This window comes from Lissotriton helveticus, chromosome 4_1 (assembly GCF_964261635.1).
Source record: "Lissotriton helveticus chromosome 4_1, aLisHel1.1, whole genome shotgun sequence".
Lineage (NCBI taxonomy): Eukaryota > Metazoa > Chordata > Amphibia > Caudata > Salamandridae > Lissotriton > Lissotriton helveticus.
The window spans coordinates 1,826,523,896-1,826,544,899 of record NC_136063.1 but is presented as its reverse complement, the minus strand read 5'-3'; the positions used below and the strand labels follow the sequence as shown (position 1 = coordinate 1,826,544,899).

The 21,004-nt window shown below is 45.0% G+C and overlaps 1 pseudogene; it reads right to left on the bottom strand.

Annotated features, from left to right (window-relative positions):
- Nucleotides 1-11,306: 11,306 nt before the first annotated feature.
- LOC144830016 (18S ribosomal RNA) lies at nucleotides 11,307-13,677 on the bottom strand (annotated as a pseudogene).
- Between the last annotated feature and the right edge of the window lie 7,327 nt (nucleotides 13,678-21,004).

Genomic DNA, 21,004 nt, shown 5'->3' with positions numbered 1-21,004 from the left:
GTTTTATATGTCTCTTGGAGAGGTATTCCACTCCATATGAAAGGAAGGTTGCTGAGAATAAAGGGAAACCTTATGTACAGGCGGAGTGATAACTACGTGCTTAAAAATGCCAGTCATTCTACATGAAATAGCATTTATAGGTCAATAAAGATGTATAATTCATGGGAGCCACTCGTGTTTTTCAAATACTCCGTTAAAACATCCAAACCACATGTTTATGAAAGGAAGACATATTTATAAATACCCACGACAGTTCTGTTTATACACCCTGCTACTTTATCAGCCCATCCAAATAACATTCTGCTGCTGACTGGCTCCGATGTGGCTAGATTCCTCAGCAGGACCCCACTGAGCAGCAGAGACCCAGTGTTGTTACTCTAATTACAGAGAGTCTGGGAGGCAAGTTAAATACAACATTTCTATTGACCTTTATAGACGATAATAGTCTACTTTAGCTCGCAAACACTCACAAAAATACAGTGAATTAAGCCTTCTTCACATCCCAAAGTAAATCCTTGGTTTGATATATGCTCAAAGCAATGTGTTTCTAATATATAGCATGTTTTCCTCTTGCCAGGCTTTTAACAGATTACTCTGTAGATTTATTACAATTTCACAATAAATGCAAACTAAGTACAGAAAAAGAGGGATGCTGGAAGATACCTAATAGCCCTCATTACAAGTAGCCTCCTTATACCGATTTGGGAGCAGATGTTGCTGCTCAAATACAGAATATTTCCTCAGTCTGTCTCTGTAGGAAGCGGCCTTATTTCCAGATCCAAAACTGATACCAGGAATTGCTGATTGGATGTGGTAGTCGGTTTCCTCCACCAAGATTATTCATTTTTACTTTCATTAGTCCCCGATCATAAGGGGACTGTATGCTAGGGAATAAGGCCATATTTATGACCCGGTTTGGTGGTGCAAGACCGACGCAAACCTAAAGTCATATTTTCGAAGTCATGCAAAGCTACTTTGCGTGGCTTTGAATGGCTTAAAACATGTGGCATAATGCTACACAGCACAAATCGTTACAATGCATTACTCTGCGCAAGAGAGGCATTGCATGAGCAGTGTGTGGGTGTTCCCATGCAACTCCCATGATTTTGATGCATTCCCAGATTTACCAAACCCGGTAAACCTAGTAATGCGCCACGAAGATACGCCTCCCCTGGTGAGGCATAATCAGGAAAAATATGTTTATTTTGTTCTCATTTGTTCCTCTTTCTATGTGTGCTGTATTCTCCAGTACACATAGAAAGAAGATAAAGCCTCTCAGGTTTGTTTTTGTTCAGGAAGGCGCCCCTTCCTACACAACAAAAATCCTGCCTATAACACAGGCTCCCTTGCACCCTGATGCAAGGGTGTCTGTTTTGGCACCAGGCTGCCAAAATGGCACTAGTGCAAGGAGAAAGGATAGTAAAGCATCATATTGGATAAATATGGCACATTCCTGATGCAGGGCAGCGCAGCAAGGTTTCTTGCTGTGCTGCCTTGTGCCAAAAGGGTCATAAATATGGCCCAGAATGTGTATTTATTTTTGGGTGATTTCATGAGTAAACCTTTTCCACATGTTGCAAACGGGAAACACCAAAGTGCCAAGAGATGCTTGGTGGTAGCAAAGGTATCGTGAACACAAGCAGGGCTGGACTGGCCATAGCGGGCATCGGGCAATCCCTTGGTGCGCCGCACAGGGTGGGGGCCGGTTTTGGGACCCTGGGGGCCATTTTTGTTCTGGGGCCGTTTTTGCAGCATAGCTGCAAAATCGGCCCTGTACCAAAATCGGCCCAAAACCAGCCCCGGCAAAGAGCTCAGCGGCACCTCCAACCCCCAGAGTGGGGGCCGAGGGGGTAGGGGAAGGCCGAGCACTTTGCCAGGGCCGGTTGTGGTTCCCAGTCCGGCCCTGAACACAAGAGCAATGAGAAGATATGACACAAGCTCTGTTTGTTAGTGTAAACATGCACTGGCATATTTATGACATTTGTGGTGCAGGGCAGCACTGCAAGTTACCCACTGCTCTGCTCTGTGTCACTGGGAAATTGCAGGAATGTGCTGTATTTATCCAATACAGCACATGCCTGCCCTTTCTCCTTGCACTGGTTTCATTTTGGCAGACAAGCGACAATGCAGGCACCCTTGCACCATGGTGCAAGGGTGCTGGTGTTGTAGGCAGGAATTGGTTCGTGCAGAAAGGGGTACCTTCATGCACAAAAACAATTCTAAGAGGCGTTTTCCTCTTTCTATGTGCGCTGCAGAATGCAGGGCACATAGAAAGATGAAACACGCATTGGCATAGCCAATAGGTCTCGCCTTTGGGACCTTATTTCCCAAATCCAGCACAATATCCTTGGTGCAACAACATCAACTGTTGCATGGCTAAACACTTATAAGGTCCCAAAGGCGAGACCTATTGGCTCTTACATGTGATAAACGCACACCTCAAAAGTTGATCTTTCCCCTACTCTCTCACCATTTAGCACTGTCTTGTTGCATGCTTTGTAGTAGGGCTGGTCACATTGAGTCACTACAAAGCTAAATCCAGTTAGGTGATGAGAAAGACCAAAAAGTGCAAAAAGATGAAAATATAGCCACTGAAATCTGTTCGCTGACAGGTAGTTCTAGTGCACGAGGGTGCCTTCAACAGCTCCCATTTTTCAAGATAAGACCTTTAAGTATGATAGTATTTGTATTTAGATTTTTCTCATGATATGTACGGGCCTGTGATTCTTTGTATTATATTGAAATGTACTGTAAAATGTATGAGGTGCTTCATAACCCCCAGGTGGCTGGGAAGTGCTTCGAACAGGATTGTGGCTGCCCTTTCTGAAGCGTGGATGATTGGCTGTGGGCAATAGTTTGACCTATATTCAGGGTCACTGGAATTATGTGTTAATGCTGCAGCTGTTTTTTTCAGAAGAATCTGAGATTTGCAGGCACTTCTCATAATAAATTCCCCAACTTGACACAATATAAAAAAGACAGCATTGCAGAAGAGTTTATGTTGCCTAGATTACACTAAATACGCGTTACACACAGGCTGAAGCGTACACACCCGGCAGGCTGCTTGCTAGACTGCTTAGAGCCAAGAACACATGCCCACCATTTACTTACATTTGGGAGATTGCAGGAGTAATCCTCCCGTCTCACATAGACTTTAACCATGCCTTTTATGAATATTACTACTCATTATATAAAAATCAAGACCTATGATCTGATAAGATCCTGTCCAGTTTCTCAATGAGATTACACTCCCGTGATTAAACGCAGTGCAAAGGGATTGCATGGCACGAAAGTGAAAGCGACCCACAGACAGGCAAGAAAGTGAAAGCGACCGCGAGACAGGCATATGTAAACAAACGAGCAAGGCCATGCTAATTAGAAACAGATGGCCCCTGCGTGCCGCTGCTCACTCCCGCAAGGTGGATGCCGCCACACGCACAAGTGTTCTACAAGTGAAGACCGATTCCAAAAGGTCATCCCCTAGAACAGCGCATGTGTGCTGTGCTGCGCTATGCTCGACCTAAAAATGAGGAGGAATAAGGACACTTCTCCTTGTTATGACTCTCAAGGTATGATTTAAGATTTTGGTGCATTCCCACGCCTAAACGTTCTTATTAATATTGGAATGCGTCCAAATCCATGGGAGCTTCGTGGGAACACCACCACAATGCCCATGGAATGCCTACCAAAGGCAGAGTAGCTCAATGCAGTGTTTTGTTCTGCATTACGCTACTCCAGATTTATGAGTCCACTCAGAGCCAAGCAAAGTGACTTTGCGTGGCATCATAAATAAGACTTAGAGGTTTAAGTTATACATGTACCACATTGCGTGGTGCAAACGCGACCCAAAGCTCCCATGAATATGCCCCTAGACACTTTGAAGTTTAGATTTACGTGCCAATGAAAAAAAGTGCAGCTATCTAGATAGTCGTAGGAATATGCCTGGGATCAGTTACATTTGTCCTGCTCCACTCTGCCCACCACTAGCCCTCACTACGTTTTCCTCACATTTTTTGCAACTCTCGAAGTACTGGTCCACATTTCACAGTTCGCCTTGCTCTCTGTTAAGACCAAGCACTTCAGCTCAGACAACCCTCTAGACCACAGCCATAGGGCTTACTCAATCAGCATCCATGATATGTCTCTCATGTTGCCTCCCCATCATAAAATATATGTGGCTCTGGGTGCTGCTCCTGCCTTTCAAGTATCCACTGCCATACTCATACCCACAGCTAACTAAGCCTATCTGAGGTCCCCCAGCTCTGACCACCCCCTATAGAACTGTCCTAGAGCAGCTGTAGAAAGCCAAATTTTACTTGCCTTGTTCTGTGCCTAGAAACTTCTCAGAGCTTCACCTAAAACACAATGTACTGCCAAGTGGTTAATTCATGATCAACTTCAGCCCTTTTCGATGATTTTATGGGAAGGATGGACATGTTTTTTTGCAACATCATTTTAAGTGTATTCACAGCTTTGAAGTTCTGTAGTGATGCTTGGATGAGTGGAATCAGTGCAGTGGGAGTCAATGAAAAATATACCTGATTTATAAGTGTGATATGTATGGAGAGGGTGCCACTGAGATGTGACAGAACATTATCCTCTTACTAGAATGCTGTCCTCCGCACATGTGGGATTTGTCATTGCTTGCATAACAAGTATTTGGACAGCAGGTGAGCAGTCACAGACTTCAAAGTGAAGTTAGTTTGGGGTGCACAAGCTCAGTAATCAACTCCACTGCCCCAGCAGCACAATAAGACCAATTTCCTGGCCATTGATTCTCTTTGTATATAGCACAAGTACTTTATTATACTGAATTATGAAACAGAATTTGACTACTCTTACAATAATGTCTCGATAAGTGAGTTGCAGGAGTGAGTCTTTATGCTTCAAAGTTATTTCCTGCTATCTCAGCTACCCTCTAACTACCCGTTGTAGATTTCCCCTTTTCTGTGGATCCAGAGGTTGAGGTATTGCCCATGGGGGAAATTCACACACCCTCCCCACCGTTCGGTTTTAGCACTAAGCGTCTTTTTAGTCTCTCACCCAGTTGTTAGGAGCAGTGCCAGGCTTCACTTGGCTCTCCCATGCCAATAAGAACTCACTGGTCGCAGGGAGCTTCTAAGAAGGTTCTGGCAGTGTTTAGGAGAGCCATATGGAGGTGGCCAGCCAGTACATTGCTTGGAGTGTCGCAGCTGGAGCAGAGGCTTCTGTTGGTGGCCCTCTTCTAGGCGCGTAGTGGTGGATCTCTGTTCATGGCAGGGTTCACTTTGACATTCCGATGAGTACCTGGCATTTCTTGCTGGGTGCAATGACATCACACTCCCAGATGATGGTTCTTCGGCGTGGCAGTTACCAGGAACTAGCTGCAGTATGTAGTGCTTGAGACGATGGCCTTGATTCTTCACAAGGCACTCCAGGGGGCCATCTCACATCACTTAGTCTTCAGGACTGATCCTGACCCAACAGCACACTTGGACAGTGTCAGGGTCATGCAACCCTCTTGTGGGGCACACAGGCCACAAGCCAGTGCTTATTACAGCTTTGGCCAGGCCTAAAACTTGGGCACACAACTCTGGGTGCCGTGGTAACTATGAAGGGGGTAAATGGTGATTAACGCACTGCCTGTCCCAGTGGTACAGTGTATCTTCAATGCAGTATTTTTGTGAGTCTTTGTCAGCCAGTGTCAATTAAAGCTATCTCTTCCAAGATCAACTTCCCCCGCAGGGTTGGCATTTCTTTCCCCTGCTGACAGGCAGGATGTGTTGGCACGAAGGCCAGTCTAGTAATTCCTCTTTTTCATTAGACTCCAGGTGATGTTCCATTGCCTCTGGAGAGTTGTTTGTTCGTGCAACACCAACTTTTGGCTGCCACATTGTCCCTGAGTACTCTGTGGACTACCCCTTCCTTGGTAGAAGAGAGCAAAACAAACCCCAATGGGCTTTGGGCTTCGATCTTACTTGCAGTCTCACAGAGAAAGCATGTGTATTCCAGGTTCACTTCCTTGGAATTGACTTTGGTGAGTTCCTCATTCATGTGTCCTGGCCAGCCTACCTTCAAAACCTGGCCTTTATCAGCAAGGATACTCTGCCGAGCAGGCAGTTTTCAGGTGGAGTGCCTACCACAGAAATACAAAGAGGTGTGAGAAGGCCACACCGAGCTATTTACAACCCCTTCCCACAGAGATCAGGAAGAGAGACCCTTCGAAGAATTCCTTTCCCTTTCAACAGATACTGCAGCCCTCATAGTGCACACCCTGCCATCTACCTAACAGCAGCTGCAGAGTGATTTACATCCCAATGTGCTAGGAAGGGCTATGGCATTTCTAAAGAAGCCTGTCTCCTCTTTCCTCACAACAGTGTCTCATGTTCTCTTCTCCCATCTAGGAGATGCTAGCAATTCACATGTACAGCCTGGGGAAAGCAACCTCTTCTCCATCCTGTACCCTGATCCAGGGTGTTGACTTAAAAAATGGAACCCGCAGGCCTCAATCATTCGTACATGGCACACTATAAATCCTAGCACACATACACAACAAATAGGATGTTGGTGTTCACTATTTCTGGTTCATCATGAGCTGTAGAACATTAGGTGAATGCACCTGTCATTGTGCATTTATGTCTCATAGGTAAAAAGGGTTGTCACTATAGTTCACCCATCATGACATGCTTCCGCCATTGTGCTCCATACATGAAACCAATGCCAGGAATAGTAGTCAATTCCATTCAATTCAATATAACTTTATTCAGTCTAGGAACAATAGGCCATTAAAGTACATAAAAATATTGCACATAGCTGTAATCAGACAAAATTTAAAAATTTTCGTACACTAAATGCGGTTAAAGAATAAGAGCATGAAGGACTTGAGAGTTGAAAAACACATCAAATAATACATTAGATAACCATACTTGAAGTGAGCAAAAAAGTGCAAGTCTAAGGCAGATATCAGTGCTTCAGTATAGTATTATTAGAGGCAGTGGCTACAGTTAAAAGAGCATGAAGATGAGATAGAGAGAGAAAAAAAACTCAAATAGGCTCCACCATACACTCCTACTATCCCCCAAAAGTAAACCCAACATCTCTGCCTACTCTGTATACTGAGCCAAGGCGCGTGTAAAATTCTGAAAAAACTACCCCATCATGGTGTGTCTACCCCTAAGTGCTACTTTCAGAAAGCCACAGACAATTAACTCGATTTCAGGTGAAGACAGAGATTGTAAGTGAAGGAGAGCTGGCCAACAGCGGCGGAGGCCTAGCCTCAATAACAAAGGTCTCAGAAAGTGTTTTCGTGCTAGGCTGTGCAATTCGCAGAAAAACATAACATGCAATACTGATTGAGCTGAATGATTATCACAGGAGCAGGAGGAGACTATATTCCCCTCTGGTTCTAGAGAGTGTCTAAAAAATAGAAACCAGTAAATTGTCCCTTCTCTAAAGCAAAAAAGAAGTCACCACTCCCATCTTGACAGGTCCAGAGATAAATACACAGGGAGATCATCTGTGTATAAAAGACTATAATAATACAACACTGAGGGTTTGGATAACTCATGTTTTAGCATAATGGTTGCGCAGTGGTCCTTAAATAAAGTATTCACTTCCATCTTGGCATTTTTGGGGATACAACAGGGTTCGGTAAACCACCAAAATATACAGAGAAAACCAAGAATATCCCTTATATAACTCAGCCAGGTATATAATGTCCTTGCAGACATTGGTGTCAGGGTTCAACCAAATACTAACCCATAATAAAAGTGGCGCCAGCTGAATCTTATCCTCAATAAAACCCTGGTTTAACTCAGAGTGGGTAATGAGATTAGGAGTGGATGGCGATGTACTTAGCAACAGTCCCAAAAAGCAGGTTTCCTCTGCCTGCAGAGAACAACATTTACTGAAACCCCATACTCCAGCCCTGTAGGTGGCTACACTGATGTATTGCGAATTGTAAACTTTCAGTTGTGGAAACACAGTCCCCCTAATATGCGGTCTAAGGAGGTTGCAGACTGTGCCCACAGTTTTAATTAACTTAACACTATTCTGAGCAAGATGATGATTCCATGACCCTCTTGAACTGTATTTTAATCTTAAATAACAAAAGTTCTCAACCGTCGTGAAAGCATTCCCGTTGATACAAATTTTATTTAGCCTTAGTCTGCCCAGGCCACAGGACATGATGTGCGACTTAGAATAATCAGTGTTTAGATTCAGATTGTGCATAAAAGAAGCAAAACAGTTCACCTGATGTCTCAGTGCTTTTGGAGTGAGGGCTAACAATACAAAATCATCAGCATACAGTAAAGCAGAGATAGGGGTGACAGCGATTCTGGGTATGTCTGTGTGGGTAGTAGAAAATGGGCTGTTAGTACGTTGATATATAAAATAAATAATAAAGGTGCCAATATACAACCCTGCCTCACTCCACTCTTCAGAGGAAATTCATAAAGAAGCTCCCCAAGGGAATTTAAACGAACCCGGACTGAAAGGTCTGAATGCAGGCAGTATAGGTAATTCACCAAAGGTGGTCCACACCTTGACCTTGATCCAACCAAAGATGGTTCTGTTTACTGAATCAAAGGTGGTGGAAAGACCCATGAGAGGTAAATAGATGGGGCAGCTTTCTGTATTTAGAAATGATCAGAGCCAGATTCAAACATTGTTTATTGGTTCCTAGTTTTGGCCAGAATCCAAATTAAAAAGGGGAGAGTATGTCGTTGTCAGCTGCCCATTTGACCAAACCATCATAAATTACTCTACCTATGATTTTAATAGTGCTGTCGATGAGTGAGATAGGTGGATAGAACTTGGGCGACATGTGGTCACAGTTTTTAAATATGGGTACAATCCGCGGGAGACCAGGAGGGGGGTATAGTGGTAGATAGGAAAGTGTTAAAAGTACTCGTAATAACGGGACCCCACATTTCAGACATGGATTGTAACAAGTCTATCGGTACCCTACCTGGGACTGGGGACAGGAACAGTAGTCATCTGTGACTATGAGGGTACACTTGGTGCATCTCTCCCAGTTTAAGACAAGATCCAGAATCTATCATCATCAAAGACCAGGCCTAGTTCAATGCATTCAAATGGGATTAATGTGTGGCATGACCAAAAAAAACAAAAAACAGGATTACAGGTATATACAGTTCGGGCACGCAGGGCAGGGGCACATCCATACATCGTACTGGGAACATTCCTCTTCCAACAGCAGACCTCCAGCAGCTTGTTAGTGTTGGTGGAGGAACAGCAGACCATCTTCCAAACTCAATAGGTCCATAGAGTGCTTCTGACAGGGGACTACTTGTTGGCTGGTCTCTAAGGAGTCAATCTTGTTTTACTCCAGCTGGTACCTGTGTAGCAATAGATCTGAAGTGTTATAACTGAAGCGCAATAGCAAATGATTGGTGTGCCCTGAGGCCCAAACCCTGGGATGGATGCACTTACTCAGTGATACTGTGTGCGCTGTACCAAATGAGCAAAAGTCACACTGGTGGCATGGTATGAAAGTGAGAGGAACTCACTGCTAGACATTTCTCTCTTCTCCTACAAGTTTGTGTCCCTGTAATCATTGCTGTGACGGCATAAATGACAGTCTCTTCCAAATTGACTTGCACCATATTAAGACTACAAAGCTAAACGTTTTCAGAGGACTGGGCATAATTCAAGATAGCTGGTGACATGGTTAACTGAGTTGGCACACCCATACGTGTACATTGGTTACTGGAACTGTTTTCAGACTGCATGAGCCCCAGACTCACACTTGGTATGACACCACCGTGCCCCAGGCTCTGCCCAGTGGCTGGAACTTCACAGGAGTCCTGTCACTGCTCTAAACCCCAGAGGGACACACTCGCTAGTCTGCAGCGTTATGCCCTGAGTAGGGACTGTCACCATAGTCTATTGGTTAAGGGTGCCCCGGGTTGGTGCCTTCCACCTTCCTGGTGCATGAGCCTGGGGAGCTAAGTAGGATTAAGCCCCCAGAAAACCCCCCTCGCTGCCCGGTCACCTGAAAGTGCTGCTATTCTGGTCATCCCACCGGTCACCTGATCATCCAGCGTCAGACCCATCATTGGGTCAGCCAGCCCAGTGAACAGATGGCTTGGGATGACCTGGTAATCGGAGTGTCCAGGAAGCAGCCAGCGACAAGACTGGTGCTCAGGAGGTGCCTACCAAGATCCAACCACTGGTTTCCTGCTTCCAGGGGACTTTGTTTGTGCCTGCTTCAGCCATCTGTCATCCTGCTGACCTGCAGTGCAGGGTGAGAGAGTGAGGTCCCCATGCTGCTCTGCACATCGTGGAGGCAGCCTCCCATAGTCCTCCACTTGATCCCTCGAACTGGCCTGACAGCAGAGGGACCACAGGGAGTACAGGCCCCCAAGGACATAGACAAAAGCTTGGCTTAGAGGATGGCTTTCAATCGATCGCAGAAAGGTAGCTGCTTTACTACTTACAAAAATCCTGACCCAGAATCAGGTCATCTAGGTGCCCCATGAGTATGTGGTACAATAAGGTGGGGGGGTGGCAGCCCCCTTACATCCACATTCTGGTCCCAAAATGAGCAGCTGTATGCATTGGCCCAGAGGGTGGAAATCTCAGACCAAACAACGCTCCTCACCACTGTGGTATTGCTGTGGTTTTGGGGGGGATTCTGACAAGGAGGGGGTTAGTCCCAAGATGGTAGCTTTTTCCCATAAACTTCTCAGGCAAGCACATACACCAAATGACAGAGAGTGTGGAGGTGTAAATGCATAGAATCGTGGACTGTTACAGGCGGCTTCCCCTCCTACTCCCTTGAAAGTGGCGCTTAGTTCAAGGGGGCATGGAACCTCTGCTGGGAAGAGCCGGGTGTCTATGTTGCCCTGGCTTCTTATCATACCAGCTGCCTTGCTGCCCTAGATGGGCTGATCCTCGATCACTCAAAACACAGGCAGGCTGGGGTCAGGTGTGGGAGGGCCAAGGTGGTAGGGCCTTTGGGTGGGGTGGCATCAGCCCAGGGAGACACTGCAATTAAGTTTCCCTCGGGGTTGTGCTGGGTGAGCATGGCTTCTTTCTCAGGATGGCTTTCTGTCATTGCATTGACCCCCTCCCAGTGGGGCTGTTACGGGTTACACACCTTGGTCCTTTGCGCATCGGTCAAGGCCTCCTGGGTGGAGAAGCCTACCCCATTCGTTGTCCCGCTCAAGCACCCAGTGGCCAAAGACTGTTTCAGCAGCCAGGGTGCATGAGGGCCGTGCGTGCCCTTATCCTTGGGTTCCATCTGGGTGGAGGCTGAGGGTTCAGGCTGGCAACATCAGTCACTTGGGTTGCTTCATAGTCAATAATCCTCCCACAGGTTCTTCTACGGAAATCTTATAGATTTTTTTGGTTCATGGGAAATAATTGTACTCCCCAATCACTATCATGAACAGCAATTAGTGGGTTAACCACACCTGTCAGTGAAGAGTAGGCACACACTGATCCGATCATTGTAGTGTGCGTGCAGCCCCAGGCATCTAAGTGTATCAAGGGCCTGTTATTGTCTAATCTTGTGTGGCTGAGCTCCACTTGTTCCTCTAAGAAGTTGAGCTCCTAACTGCAGGAGACCCCATAACTAGTTAGCATGGAGAAGTCATCTTCATTTTTGGAATTAATCAGGATAATTGTTCTACCAACTAAGAACCACCACTCCACCGCATGAACTCCTCCAGGCCTCATGCCTGTCCTCGCTGTAAGACCCCCATGGCTGACTTTGCACACATGGCATGGTCCTGTACCAGGGTTGCTCTGTTCTGGGATAACGTTTTTGAGGCGATATCCTTAACCCCTTCCATGCTCATGACGGAACGGTTCCGTCATCAGCGTCGGTGCTCCGGTGCTGATGACGGAACATTTCTGTCATGAGTCAATGTGATTTATGACTCTTCAGCACTGCAGCGAAATTCGCGCAGCACTGAAGGGGTTAATGTTGGACTGACCCCTCCCTTCTTCTCCACTCATGGCCCTACTAGGATATGTCGGAGATCTTCCCAAATCCTGTCGGCATTTTTGCGCTCTCGCGCTATTGTTGCCGAAAAGAGAGGTTGCCATTTTTTGGGGCAACAAACGCTCCCCCACGGTTACGGGCTGGCTGTATAGCATGATTGACTGTAACACCAACTCAGAACTGTATGCCCAGTTACAACCCCCGGCCTCTTGCCCACTTGATATTTGGCAGCCATTCAAACTGTATCTCTTAGATCAGACGTCAATGAGCTCACAAACTGACCCAGAACCCACCATCTTGCAGTAATGTTGTACTTGTGGTATTGCTCCTATTTTACTAAGTATGGCACTAGGGTTACTGCATGATTCGAACTGTTGTGATGTGGCAAAAAGTGTATTTGGGGACTTCAAGATGTATTGATTGTTTCTGTTGGGGAACATCTTTAACTAAACGTTTAAAAAAAAACTAAAAACCAGCACCCACAGAGTTAAGAAAGAGCTATCAATCTGTTAATCCCTTCAGGGTCCGGGCCAAGTGAAGTTTATCAGGTTGAGTCAAATTTAGCCTCATCCACCACTTCTGCTGGTGCCTTTTCATCAGTTCCTTCAATGTTTCATCTTTACAAACATACTTCTTTCAGAACCCAAAGACTTTGGATTCCCAGAATCTGCTTGTGGGCCATATCAATAATGCCACTGGATCGCCAGTCAGCATTGTTTATGGCCAGAACTACAATGGTATCTGATCATCTTCAACCCTCCGAATTCATTCGTGTTTAATGAAAACATTGTTTAGAAATGGCTTTTCTTTGTTACATCTTGCCTCAGTACAAGAATTTCCCCTCTAGGAGCACAATATGAATGCACGCTGTTGTCCCTCTTAATCATGCTACAAGTTCCAAAAACCAACAGAATAGATACTGAGTCCTATTCCATTGTTCCTTGCTGAAGCATTCAGGTGACTGGCCTGCTTTGAACTCTTTAATGCTTTTCAAGTCAATGCTTTGGACCCCCAGGACACTGAGTCAAGAGCATCCAGGGGTGAAGAGAGGAAAGGGCTAAGGCAGGCGGTAGCTTGCCTTGCAGCAGATTGCCAACTTGACCCTATGATGCAACTACAAGGTTTTTAGCTGCAACAACTTTATTGGAGCTGGAATTACCTTGGCTGTTGGCACTATACTCACCCTCCAATGGATCCTTGTTAAAGGATTTAAACTATACTCATTCCAATTACAGGACCACATAAGAGTCCTGTATTGTTATTTTTTGTCACTACCTACCTGAGTCAGGAGAGGATCATTTGTGTGCCAGCTGGCTTCCTCGGATTTGGTAGCCTTTCCTTAGGCTCCCTCTCCAGAATCATACTCTGATTCCTTGTTACTTGAGGCGGCGATGGTAGGCACAGAAAGTACCATTGAAAGTTGATAGGGCAGGCGTCTGAATGGATTGTTGCTGTCACAGTGAAATGAGATGGGCCAATGGTTATCTTGAGTCACCAAAGCGGTCAGACAAGCCTGGATTGTTTGTGGTCTAATGAATGCACGTATCCTGGGATGTCAGCGCTCGTCAACATGTATTACTTCCAGATACCATAGTTATCCAAGTAACAGATAAAGTAATCACCGGACTGACAACTGATCTAATGAGTTATTCACAGTTTCACTGTACAGGTAGTGTGCACTTACACATGCATGGCTTAATCTGGGAGTACTTTTGCCCCAGCTTCTTAGAGCCCAAGCTGGGCCTTAGACATGGGGCCTTAGGAAAGCCTCATGGATCTCTGACGGGTAGCCCTGCCACATCATTTCATGCTTGTGAAACGGGAGCAGACCTTCCGGGACCTGCTGACCCTGTCCTGGGCACTTTGCAACAAGGCTGATCAGAGACATGAGCCCAGGGCTGGGAGCTTCGGTATTTAGACAAAATATTGAGTTAGAAATGTCGACTTACACAAATATCGAGTTATAAATATTGTGACACCTAAATATCGACAGCAAGAATATCGCGGTCTAGAGTATCAATTTTAAGGTAAGAAGTATCATAAAAAAATATAGAAGTCATCAATATCGTTTGCAAAAATATAGTTGTTTAAAATATCGATTTTTTAATTAATGTTATGTATTTTAGTATATATTTTAAATGTATGTGGTGTATTTTGCATTTTTTAGTTCCATAGCAGGTGTGGGTTTATAGAGGATAGAGTGGGAAGTAATTTAATTATAATACATTAATTATTGTTTTTTATTTATTAATATTGATTTAATAGAGATTGTATAGTGGTACTTGTGGGAGGTAATTTATTATTAATTAAATATTAATTGGTTGTTAATTAATATTAATGAATTGATAATTAATTATGTAATTGTTTATTTTTTGTACAGGTTTTGGTTTTATAGGGGTAAAGGGTGGGGAGTAAATTCATTTTACTTACTTTATAGTTAGTTGTTAAATACTATTAGTATTTTTAAAAATTGAAAATACATTTTAATTGTGTAATTCATTTTTTCGAGTTCAATTTTAGCTGTGTGTTGTAGTGATTATAGGGGTGAAGGGTGGGATGTTAATTAATTGTTATGTGTTTTAATTTGTTTTTAATAATATTATTTCTTTAATTAACGAGTAATTATGTTAATTATGGAAGTACATTTTTTTATTTAGATGTTGGTTGTGAATTGTGTGGTGTTATGGAGTAGGAAATAAAAAAGCTAAATGTACGTAATAATATATTTTTTGAAAGAATTTCTGATAAAAAATGTTATTTGTTTGAAAATTATTTTTTAATTTTATTTAATATAATATTTGTAGGTGTTTATTATATCTATTGAACATTATAATATGCTTTTATTTTGTTTAATATTATATGTATTTGTATTTTAATTTTTAACATATTTATATTTTTTTTATTTATCTTGTTTTATTGTGGTTGATATTTTGTTTGTTTTCAATTTGGAGTGGACCACTAATTTGTATCCCTCTGCAATCCAACACTTTCCCTAATGTTGCACTGACTGGAGTTGGAATAGTACATTTTATCCCTCCACTTTGCAACACTTTCCCTACTTTTACATTCACTGGAGTGCAAATAGTAATATTTACCCCTCTGCTATACAACACTTTCTCTACTGTTGCACTCATTGGAGTGGAAATAGTAATTTTTACCCCCCGCTATTCAACTCTTTCCCTACTGTTACACTCATTGGAGTGGGAATAGTAAATTGTATTCCCCAGCTATCCATCTCTTTCCCTACTGTTGCACTCACTGGAGTGGGAATAGTAGTTTTTACCCCTCCAATATCCAACACTTTCCCTACTGTTGCACTCACTGGAGTGGGAGTAGTAATTTTTACTCGTCCGCTATCCAACACTTTCCCTACTGTTGCACTAATTGGAGTGGGAATAGTAATTTTTACCCGTCCGCTATCCAACACTTTTCTACTGTTGCACTGACTGGAGTGAGAATAGTACATTTAACCCTCCTCTATTCAACACTTTCCCTACTGTTGCACTCATTGGAGTGGGAATAGTCATGTTTACTCCTCCACTATCCAACACTTTCTATACTGTTACACTCATTGGAGTGGGAGCAGTAATTGTTACCCCTCCACTATCCAACACTTTCCCTACTGTTGCATTGACTGGAGTGGTAATAGTAAATTGTTTCCCTCCGCTATTCAACACTTTCCCTACTGTTGTAATCATTGGAGTGGGAACAGTGAAGTTTATCCTTCCACTATCCAACACTTTCCCTACTGTTGCACTGACTGGAGTAGGAAATGTAAGTTTGACCCCTCCGCTTTCCAATACTTTCCCTACTGTTGCACTCACTGCAGTGGGAATAGTCATTTTTACTCCTCCACTACACAACACTTTCTCTACTGTTGCACTCATTTGAGTGGCAGAAGTAGTTTTTACCCCTCCACTATCCCACACTTTCCATACAGTTGCATTGACTGGAGTGGGAATAGTAAATGTTACCACCCTTCAACTATCCAACACTTTCCCTACTGTTGCACTGACTGGAATAGAAAATATAAATTTAAAGATTTACAATAGTTTAAAGTTTTAATTTATAATAGATTTTTTTAATAGATTTTATGCTATTGGTATATATATATATATAATATATATATATATAATATATATATATATATACATATATATATATATACATATATATATATATATATAAATGTAAATGTATTTGTTACATTTTCATATAATTTTAAAATGATAAACTAAATTAAAATTAAAAACCTATTGTTTAAAAGTAATTATATATATATAGATATTAATTAATATATAAGTGTTTTAACTTTTTTAATTACGTTTATGTTTTATATTTGTTAAATTGTATATTAAATCTACTTTATTTTTTATAATAATTGTATTTAAAGTTTATTATTTTACTTTATATAATATATCTAAAAAAGGATATTTTGCACAACTATATTTTTGACATCTATATTTAAAAAAAATATTTTTGTACTTACCATTATTAATATAGGATGTTGATATTTTTTACATCAATATTTAAAATTCAATATTGTGGTAAGGGAATATTTTAGGTGTTCATAATCTGTCATTGAACTGGGCACTTCGACCTCAGGGAACCCCAGGGCGCTGCTCTGGGAACTGGTTAGAGGTGACCTTTTTGGGTGAGCCGGACTCCGTCCCAGGCATTTTAGGATATGGCAGGCTGGAGAACAGAATCCAAAGCAGGAGGTTTCAACCCTCTGGGATGTCAGAGCTCTGACCCAGGGGCCCGGTCATAGCGTCTTAACCTGAGCAGGCAAAGGAGGCCTGCTTGGGCGGCAAGATCCTGCCATGGGTTCTTTAGGACATTTCAGGCCAGGAAACAGAGGCCATGGCTGGGAGGCCCCCTCGGGCATGCCAGAGCTCTGACCTGGGGCACAGTCACAGCTTCTTCACCTGATCAGGTAGGGGAGGCCTTCCCTAGCTGGCAGGACACCACTTTGGGGCATGGCGGGCTGGGACAGGGAGTGGTGGCCAATTGGCTTCCAGTCCAGGACCCATTGGAGTTATGATCATGGGTCCAGTCAGAGCTTCTTATCCCAGGCAGGAAGGGGAGGCCTTCTCTGGCCTGCAGGGACTCTGTCCCAGGCACTTTGGTAAATGGAGATCCAGAGAACTGAGCCCAAGATTAGGGACTTCCACCCAAGTCTGCCGGAGCTCTGACCTGGGGCCCAGTTTAATGTCTTTTAAGCAAGGGAGGAAAGACTCTTTTGGCCTGCAGGGACACCATCCCGAGCAATATGGGACATCGCAGGCTGGGGAATAGTGCCCAAGGCTGGGGACTTCCATCCCTGGACTTGCTGGAACTCTTACCTTGGGCCCAATCAGAGCTCTTAACGTAGACAGGAAGGGGAAACATTCCTGGGCTGGCATAACCCCATCCTGGAAACTTTGGGATATAGCTGACCAGAGAATGAAGCCCAGGTCTAGTATCTTCCACTCTCATACCTACGGGAGCTCCAACCTGGAGCCCAGTCAGAGCCTCTTAACATGAGCAGGAAGGGGAGAGCTTCCCAGGCTGACAGGACCCTGTCCAGGGCACTTCGAGACCCTGTGGGTTGTAGAACTAAGCCTAGGGCTGGGGACCTCCCCCTGAGCCTGCCAGAGCTCTGACCTGGAGCCCAGTCATTGCTTTTTAACTTAGGCAGGCAGGGAGGTCCTTCTCAGAACATAGGACCCTGTCCCAGTCACTTTAGGACACAGTGGACTGTGAAAGGGAGCCTGGGATCGGGACCATCCACCCTTAGGCATCCTGGAGCTCTGACTTGGGGTCTGGTCAGACCTTCTTAACCCGAAGGGGAGATCTTCCTGGATTGGCGGGTCCCGTCCTGGGCATTTTGGGACACAACAGGCTGTAGAACAGTGTTCATGTCTGGGAGATTTCACCCCTTGACTTGCTGTAGTTCTGACCAGGTGCTCAGACAGAGCTCCTTAACCTTGGCAGCTAGAGGAGGTCTTCTCAGGCATTTGGGACCCATTCCTGGGCACTTTGTGACAATGCCGGACAGGAAAGTGAGATCGGGGCTGAGGGCTTCTACCCCAGACCTGCTCGAGCTCTGACCTGGGGCACAGTCAGAACTTCTTAACTTGGGCAGGCAGGGAAGACAATCTTGAGTCAGCTCGGGTCTGTCTTAACCACTTTGGGACACTGCGGGCAAGAGAACAAAGTTCAGGTCTGGGGGCTTCTACCACTCGGCCTGCTGGAACTCTGACCTGGGGCCCAGTCAAAGCTTCTTAATCCAGATTCGATAGCCGAGACATTCCCAGGCTGGCAGGACTCCATCCTCCACATCACTTTGGGATATGGTTGGCTGGAGAATGGTGCCTAGGGCTGGGGTCTTCCACCCCTGAGCCTGCTGGAGCTCTTATCTGCAATTCAATCAGAGCTTCTTAACCTTAGCAATAAGGGGATACCTTCCCGAGCCACTGAGATCTTATCCCAGGCACTTTGTGATATGGGGGCCAGAGAACAAAGCCCAGGGCTGAGGAATTTCACCCCCAGCAGACAAGACTATGCACTGGGGACCTGTCAGAGCTTCTTAAACCAGTCATGCAGGAGAACCCTGCCTGTGCGGTAGCACCCCATTCCTGACAGATTGGGACACAACAGCTGAAAAATTGTGCTCAGAGCCAGGGACTTCCACCCCTAGACCTACTGGAGCACTAGCCAGGGACCCGGTCAAGGCTTCTTAACCTGAGAAGGCAGGGGAGGCCTTCCCGGCCCTATGGGACCCTGTCTCAGACACTTTTAGACATGGTGGGCGGGTAAAGGGAGCTTAGGCCAGGGGCTTTCACCCCTTGGCATGCTGAAGCTCTGACCTGGGGCCGGGTCATAGATTCTTAACCTGGGCAGGCAGGAGAGTCCTTCCCGAGTTGGCGGGGTCTCATCCCGGGCACTTTGGGATATAGCAGGCTTGGTAACAGTGCCCAGGGTCTTTCACCCCTGGACCTGCTGACGCTCCTGCCAGGGACCCGGTCTGAGCTTCTTAACCTAGGCATACAGGGAAGGCCTTCCCAAGCCTTTTCCCAGGCACTTTGCCACACAACTTGCAGGGAAAGGGAGCACTGGCCTCCAAGGTGATGCACGGTAATGCAAACCCTTAACTGGGATTTACTCAGCAATGCAAAGCCAAGTGTCATGGCTCTGCATGGTTTAGGAAATCCAGGGTAACAAAAGGAAGCGCAACACACTGCCTTGCATTATTACTCTGCATTGAGGAGGAATTCCATAGAAGGAACATGGGTGTTCCCATGCGCCCACCAATGTGCTTTGGTGCATTCCCGGATTTACAAAGACTTGTAAACCTGGGAATGTGTCAAAATGGTACACCTTTCCAGCAGAGGCGTAATGAGGAGAAATATCTTTATTTCTCCTTGTTTTTATACCTTTCCGTATGTACTGCACTCCGCAGCACAAGAAGAAAAAGGAAACTGCCTCAAAGGACTGTTTTTGTGCAGTAAGGTCCCTTCCTGCCCAAAAACAATCCTGCCTGAAATGCAGGCACCCTTGCACCATAGTGCAAGCGTTCCTACCTTGGCGCTAGTCGGCACTCAGTGTGCCAGTGTACAGAGTAAGCAGGATGTATGATATCTTAGTAGAGATGACATATTCCTGTTCTTTCCCTGTCACGCAGTGCAGCAAGTGGTCTTGCTTTGTTGCTTGACATTTTGGTAAATCTGGCCGCATATCTCTACTGGCTCCCAATCCAAAGTTATCACTTATTAAATGTAATTAGGTAACCCAATGTTAGTCAATAGAAGAGATAGGCCCTACAGTAGTGAAACATTACTTCAAGGGGGAACTGCCATAGCCTTCAATGGTAGCACACCCTACTGTGTCATGCAGGTTTCTCTCTGGTGCTGGTGTCCTGTCCTCTGTCTCTGTGACAGTGCAGGGAGCACCTCCAGGTCATAAGAGGCCTCACCAGGATATATCTTGTAAGGTGATCTGTGCTCAGAGCTGGCAACCTCTGATCCACTGGTCCTCTTACTGTGGTCTGTCTCCACCTGCTGCCACTCCATTTGGGCCTCTGTACTTACCTTTTGGGAGTAGTTCCCCCAGAAGCAAGAGCTTTCAGGGCACCCTGGATGTCTGACACTCCCAACTCTTCTAACTCCTGTGGTAACTCATTTCCCAGAATGTAGTAAATGAGCATCTAGGGACTAAATCTGACCCTCCTGAGGGCCACTTCCCCATCCATTTCCATATGCACCAGGGCCATAGAATGGACAAAGTCCTGGCCAAGTGTCTGCCTCACCCTACACACCTATCTCGAAAAACCTGCCTTTCCAACTCGATGGTCTGGTTGGCACATTTCTCAGAGCAGTGACAGAAATCACACTAATTTGATAGAAGTGTGACTCCCACCATTAGGGATTACGGATCTCCCAACTAAGAAAGACTAGGACATGTTCTACCCTCTGCTTCTGGGGACTGCCTCCCCCTAAAACCAAATTGGCCACCCCTTTAGAGTTCCTACCGGTAGGTGGTTTCTTAGGCCCGGTTTCCCTCAGCTTGTGTCCTAACTGAGAACAGAGAAAGCACCAGGGCTAGAAACGGAGTGCCTTGGCCCACCTCCCACCAGAACCTCCTCCTTTTTCACAGAAGGGCCATGGGAACCCTATCCCCCAACCTTATTTTGGAACCTGTCTGTGTCACTTCAGACATCCCCTTCACTCTGCTGGAGAGAACTTTTGTGGACTCAGGTGCTGAGCCATAGGCCTTATCCCTTAAAAAACTTACTGTAGACAGTGAGTTTAAAATCAAAAAGGTGTTGTCACAGCTCTGAAAAACAAAAAACATTACAAGTGCTCTAGCCCTAAGCCCTAAGCCCTAACGCAACCCCAAAACAGCACCTCCATACCTTTCTTGTCGTTGTTCCAGCGTTGTCTCCCTGTCGTCTGTGTCCCCCAGAGGCCGTCTCAGCGCGCGTCCATTACATCCCATGCGTTGGGAATGCATGCGTTCTAAATGCACATGCGACGTAATGGCGTGCGTAGACAATGCACGAGTCGTACC